Source organism: Galeopterus variegatus, unplaced genomic scaffold, assembly GCF_000696425.1.
Source record: "Galeopterus variegatus unplaced genomic scaffold, G_variegatus-3.0.2 Scaffold616, whole genome shotgun sequence".
Classification (NCBI taxonomy): Eukaryota; Metazoa; Chordata; class Mammalia; order Dermoptera; family Cynocephalidae; genus Galeopterus; species Galeopterus variegatus.
Genome location: NW_007726727.1, coordinates 546,517 through 553,491, shown reverse-complemented (window position 1 = coordinate 553,491; position 6,975 = coordinate 546,517). Strand labels below are relative to the sequence as shown.

The 6,975-nt window shown below is 37.0% G+C and overlaps 1 protein-coding gene across 1 annotated transcript in view; it reads left to right on the top strand.

The window, feature by feature from the left end:
• The window catches only part of SUCLG2 (succinate-CoA ligase, GDP-forming, beta subunit), a 138,129-nt gene that overhangs the window by 13,453 nt on the left and 117,701 nt on the right, over positions 1-6,975 (top strand). The gene's annotated exons all lie outside the window — the stretch shown is intronic.

The following is a 6,975-nucleotide window of genomic DNA, read 5'->3' as shown; positions in this document are numbered from 1 at the left end:
TTCTTTTTTTTCCTCCAGTTGTTTATGATGAAGAAAAATATTTCCTTGGTGTCTCAAAAGAGAATGTTTGTGACACACGTGTTTGTATATATTTCCAGGTGTGTGCACATGTATGTTGCATGCAGACACATATACTTTAGGATGTTTGGTAATCTTTATTTTTTCTGTAGCATTGCTGGTACTGTCACCTGGTAGACGTGTGATTCAGTCCATCCGAACATCAGTTATATCATCTATAAAACAGGAATGATAGCAGCTTCCGAGAGATTTGTTGTGAGGATTGAGTACAATGAGATGTGAAAGTTTGTTACAATGCCCCGATAAAGGTCCATTCTTACTGTTTGTTAATGATACACGCTACTTAACTAATTGCTGTTCTTTCACAGTTAATGGGCATTTGAGATGAATGTTGATGGCATGAAGGTGATCTTTCACTGAGAACAGCCTAAATAAAATATGCCAAGTTCGTTGTGATATCCCTTGGCTTCAAGGACAGAGAACTTGTTCTCAGAGCTGTTGAGGGACAGAATCTGTCTTGAGGATCACAGCTCTGCCTTGCCTTTGGTTTAGCCTGTGGTGCCTGATTAGACAAGAATACTTCAGAAAATTTGTGGAAAAAGAATTAAAGAAAATACAAATCTTTCCGTGAACTTTTTGAAGACCCCTTCATATGTTTAGATGAATTCCCTTGTTGTACAACTGAATCAGAAGAACTTACTGGCTACTTTTCCCTCCTTCGTGACTCAGAGAAGCCACCTAATAACCCTAGATTGTGGTGTGTGTGTGTGTACGTGTGTGTACGTGTGTGTGTGTGTGTGTGTGTGTGTGTGTGTTCCTGGCTTGGGGCTCCATGGTGGTTACAGAGTACAAAGTTTAATTTAGTTGGGTAGCACTAGTCACATAAAACAGTAGGTTTTGCTCTCTTTTCTTTCTGTATTTACTTTTTCTTTTGATTGACTCTATCTCTAGAAGTTTAGTGGTGACAGTAGGCAAGTCAAAGAACCAAAGCAGAATTAGACTTTAAAAATACATATGTTTAAATGAAGGGAGGATAGTATTTATTTGAAAATGAGAGTAAAGGTTCCCTTGGAAAACAAGAGATTCAGAATGGAAGGGGACAAGGTCACCTGGGACTAAACCTCAGGAGAAGAATGAAATGGCCAGTATTCAGTGGACCATCAGAGGAATGAATTGTCATTTCTGAGACTGGCAAAGAGATGCCAGAGAAGTGATGTGTTGAAAGGAAGGCACTGGAAGGTTCCTAGGTACGTGCAGCAGTGGTTTCACCTCCTGAAAATGAGGCTACTAAACTACACTAGCCATTCATTTGACATTTATTAAGGGGCTTCTCGTGGAGGGATGGTGGTCACCAAGAGCCACTCTCCCATACATTCACTGAGTTCTAGCTACACTGTGCTACAGTCAGCTCCGGGATGTGCTCAGTAACCCCACTCACCTCTTCCATATCACTTCCCACATCTGTATTTCTCTTGTTAATTTGCAGTCACTTTTGCTAGATCCTAATCTACATGACAGCAGGGCCTTTGTTCATCTTGCTCATTGCTGTGTTTCCAGCAGCCCACAAAGTGCTTGTTGTAATATTAGTTGCCAAAGAAACATTTGTCATGTGTATGAATAAGTGAAACAGCACCTCTGGGCTGTCCACTTCGAAGAGTGTCCTAGGGAGTCAGCAATAGGTGGCTTTACATGGCAGAAGTATAAATCTGGAGTGTACCAAAATCTGTTGACTGCATGGTTTGAAAGCTCAGGAGGTGAACACAGTAGAGGGTTCTAGAGAAGGCAATAATAGCATTATGTACATTATAAGACATCCCCCCCCCCAAATTATAAGAGAAAATTAAGAGTTATTTATAGCTCTTAAATGGCTTGATCATGTTTTCCCAGTGCCCAAAACACTCTAGGTTTTAAGTGAGTTACTTTGTGGGAGGGAGATGAGCAGGCAGGTGCTCAGGGATCATTAAGCAGCTATATCATCATTATATTTTTAACTTAATTTATCAAGGAAAAGAAAGAAAAAATTTAAATTATTTTTTTCTTTTTTCATTGCTGAGTCCATGAAAGGCTTTAAATGTTCATTTGCTCTGCAGCTGGGAGTGAGCACTGGTTGGGTGCTGCTTACTCTGCTGGGCCTTGGGGAGCAGAGACATTGAGAAATAGCCATTGTTCCCCAGGGGCTCACACCCCAGTGGAGGTCTGCCTGCTGGTGGAGAATACAGGAAGAGGGGCCCATGCAGGTACATGAGGATCAGGCAGACAGGTTGATCTCAGTTGTATACATGCTGGAATTAGTCCATCTGGGGATTCCCCAGGTATGTTTGTATAGTAGAAAGGAACGCAGCATGGTATCTCAAGGAGAGATGTGCTCTGGAGGGAGATTTAGGGATCTCTGATTTATGATGCTTGCTCAAGCCATGGGATCAGTGAAATGTTTCAGAAAGCCAGTGTCCAGTGAGCAGACGAGGCACCTGAGAAGGGGAGACATTTAAACAATCATTGATGGCTTATCCTTTCATAAAGAAATGGTTTCTGAGGCCCCCTTAGATTCAGTGTGACTTTGAAAGTTACTTAATTGTCATCTAAGATGTGGTTTAGGCATTTAGAGGCACTTCACGCATGGATAAATAACATAAAATGATTATCTTGTAAAATTATTAATATCTTTCCTGTGACTCATGCCTGCTGTCTCTAAAATATGATTTATTAATGTTAGACTTAACAAAAAATAAAGAGGATATTTTACCTTACATAAAATCTACCAGGCATGTGTTCCTGACTAAAACCCATTTCAGCAAGAATTTGTTGAACAAATTAAAGTCATGGGGAAAGCTTGATATTAAGACTAAAAATTATCAAGTTTATCAAATTATCATCTGTAGTATTAATTTCTGAAAACATAGGTGCCATGAATTGTCAACACGTGCCCCTAATTGTCAACATGTGCCTCCAGGATTTAGGCTGGTGAAAAGATCTGATGGGCTAAGTTAGTACAAGATCACTAATACTTCTGGGAATGGTATGTACCTCTGGTTACCTTTGAGAACCATCCCTGAATGTTGATGATATTTTCTGGAATCCTAGAAAAGTATTCAAAATTTTTTAACCTGTTGAAACATTTGTGAAGGTACTCACAAACTTGTCACGGTTCTGCACCTGCAGATTCAGCCAACCGTGGCTCAAAATATGTGGGAAAAACTTTGAAAAAAATAAAAAATACAGTATAATAACTATTTACATAGCATTTACATTGTATTAGGTATTGTAAGTAATCTAGAGGTTATTTAAAGTATACAGGAGAATGTGTACAGGTTATCTGTAAATACTACATCATTTTACATCAGGGACTTGAGCATCCTCGGATTTTGGTATCCACGGGGGTCCTGCAACCAATTCCCTGTGGATACTGAGGCACAAATGTATGAGTATTTGATTTTAGGGATTTAAATTTTTTAGAGTTGCTTAACAAGCAACTTTAACCTGACATTAATTGGTGGCAAAAGGTAAGAAAAATTTTCTGATTATGAACAGAAAATAGATGGTATAATAAATGACTGACTGTGTGTTGACCAGCAGAATGTTTTCTTGACCTAGGTTTAATTTATTTTTAATATTTGAACACATTTAGAAAGCAGGGGAGCTAATCTCAACTTGCCACGGGCCCTGCCATTCTTTATTATTACACCTGGTTGGACTGACATGTGTTGCATGCCTAGCTCTTGTAGCCATTTTGTGTATAGCTTCTGGAATAAGACATTTTACAAGGGTTTTCCCTTGTAGATCTTACAATACAGATCTAATTGTGCTTCAGTTCCATTGAAAAAATGTTTATAGTCTGCCTTTGCACAACAAATTTTAATTTTATTAAAATAGCAAACACCCCCAAAATGCTGTTCGTATACACAGTAGCATTAACATACAGGAAATTCAGGCTTCATACAAAGATAAGTTAATATAGGCTTAAGAAGTTTTGAAGTGACCCAAGTGTACCTCTGGGGATGAATGGATAAACAAAATGATATGAATACATACACTGGAAGTTTGTTTAGCCTTGAAAAAGAAGATTCTGACGTGCTGCAGCATGGATAGCCTTGAAGATATAGTGCTAAGTGAAAAAAGCCAGTCATAAAAGGACAAATACTCTTTGATTCTCCTTACATGAGATACCTAGTATAGCCAAACTCATAGAGACAGAAAGTAGAATGGTGGTTGCCAGCGGCAGACAGTTTGGAGGGGAGAATGTATAATTGTTGTTTAATGGGTATAGATTTTCAATTTGGGAAGATGAAAAGTCCTGGAGATTGGTTGCAAAACAGTGTGAATGTACTTGACACTGCTGAAATGTGTGTACACTTAGAAATGGTTGAGATGGTGAATTTTATGTTATGTATATTTTACCACAACTTTTTAACAAGGGAAGTTTGAAGTGGCTGGGATAAGATCTTATATATGTATGTACCCAGAAGTAATTTTTATTAGGTGGTGTCCCCTTATTATTAAATTAATCATTAATTCAACCAATATTTATTGTGGTGATTCTGTGCAGAGGCTGTGTAAGTACAGTGGATGTCACAGTGTCCAGGATAGACAGGGTGCCTTTCTCCTGCAGTTCACATTGCAATCTCCTGATGACCTAGAAACCCCCCAAAATACAAAATATGTTCAACATGAGTTGTTTGTCATCTTTGCACTAACTCAGATTCCTTTGCGGGGGGGGGGAGTAATTACTATAAAGGAAATCATAAAGAGTCTTAGGAAAAATAAAGGGAGAATTAAAAAAAAAAAAAACCCTCAAAATGAGACTGGCCTTTCAAAAGTCTGAAACAAGCCAGAAGCCATAAAAGAAAAGGGAGTAATTACTATAAAGGAAATCATAAAGAGTCTTAGGAAAAATAAAGGGAGAATTTAAAAAAAAATACCCTCAAAATGAGACTGGCCTTTCAAAAGTCTGAAACAAGCCAGAAGCCATAAAAGAAAAGAGTGACATTATTGTTACGAAATGTTCATGTGGCAAAAGTAGCAAAAACATGGCCAAAGATAAATGTTATGCCGATAACACCAGGGTCCAGTGTTCGATCCCTATATTGACCAGCCACCAAAAAAAAAAAAAAAGAAAAGAAAAGAAAAGAAAGAAGTAAATGTTAAATGGGGAAAATATTTGCAGTTTCCAAGGGATCAGGAGCTCATTTTCTTCGTGTTAAAAAAAACCTTCTATAAATTAAGAAAAAAAAGACCAAAATCTGAACAGGAAAATGGGCAAAATTCACAAAAAAGAAAACACAGATGTCTCAAGTTCATAGAATAATGCTTAAACTCATTGAAAATAAAAAAGATTCAAATGAAAACTATACGATACTCTTCTTCACCTGACACACTGGCAAAGATCCAGATGGATGATGGCTGTAAGTGGAAAAATAATCTCTTTGATACTGGTTTGTGGGAGTGGAAATTATTGACAACTTCTACCAAGAGCAATTTCACAGAGTCCCTCAATATTTATAATGCCTACCCCTCTTTTTGCTCCACTCTAGGGAGTTTATTCTACAGATGTTTAATCACATGTGTGATAGATATATACAGAGATACTTAAAACAGCATTGTAAGTAATATCAACCTATTACAAACAATCCGAATGGCCATTATTTAAGTGACAGGTTAAATGATTTATGGGTCATCCATACAATGAGATATTATGCAGTCAATTAAAAGAGTAAGATTGATCTACTTCTGTTGCTGGTGAAGGGCCAATAAAATGTATTAAGTAAATAAACAAGGTATAGAACCAAGTTTGGTTTTTAAAAAAAGATGCAGGGAGAATATACATATTTGCATTTGCATAGAATCTCTCTCAGATGAAGCATAATTTGGTAAGGCGGCTGCTGCGTGGGGGCTGGGAGTACAATCAGATGACACCCATGCACACTTAGGGAATTTTGTCCTATGTACATGTATTATCTACCCATAAATTATTTAATATTAAAAATATTCAACTTATTATATATTTTTGGTTATTTATGTCCACAGGGTTTCCAGTTAAGATTTAAGGAAATTTACAAATAGACATAAAGTATATGAAGATAATATGAATTAAATCTATAGGAGAGCTGGCCAGTTAGCCCAGTTATTTAGCTCGTGGTGCTATAACACCAAGGTCAAGGGTTCATTCAGATCCTCATAACAGCCAGCTGCCAATACAAGAAAAAGAAGAAAAAAAAGTAAATCTATACAAGTTCTTTGTCAAATCTGGAACCACTTTGAGTGTTTACCCCATTGGGGATTGATTCTAGAGAGTTTGTCACATAGGTGGTACAAGAACTGAGAAATCTAAGAGTGGACAGAAAGGCAACATAGAGCTAAATAATACCAGGAAACTGTTTCTATCCCTATGATCATAAGATCAAGGAACCAAATGAGGGTATGGTGTTACTAGATCTTAGATGCAGATTCAGTTTTGACTGTGCTGTTCAGTGGCTATAGTTGGAAGGACTTTCATCTTCCTGTCTTGCAGGAATTTCTGTTTGACACTCAGTAATTGTTGTTTCCCAGATTATGGGTTTGGATTGATGAATATAACAACTGTTTTATTCTAGCATAATAAGGAAAACCTAGTCATTATAAACTCTCAAAATCATGTTTACCTTTTGTTAAATAGAGCTTGTTTGTATTGATGACTGTAGCTTATATTGTGGCATAACTTGGCTAATAGGGACATGATAATTTACAAAAAGATTAACAGCATCTTAGATTGTGCTGAAAATATTTTGTTTTCTTGATAGTGGTCTTTTCTGGTGTCTGGAGGAAAGTTGAGCAATTCCTTTTAATGAATAGCAGTGTAAATTAAAATAATTATGCTTTTCTGTTTTTCCCTTCAGAAAACCTAACTGAAAGTAAAGACATAACTTGCTATTTTTAAGGTTTCATTAATCCAGCAAAATAAATTTTCTTTTAATGCTTCGGTAT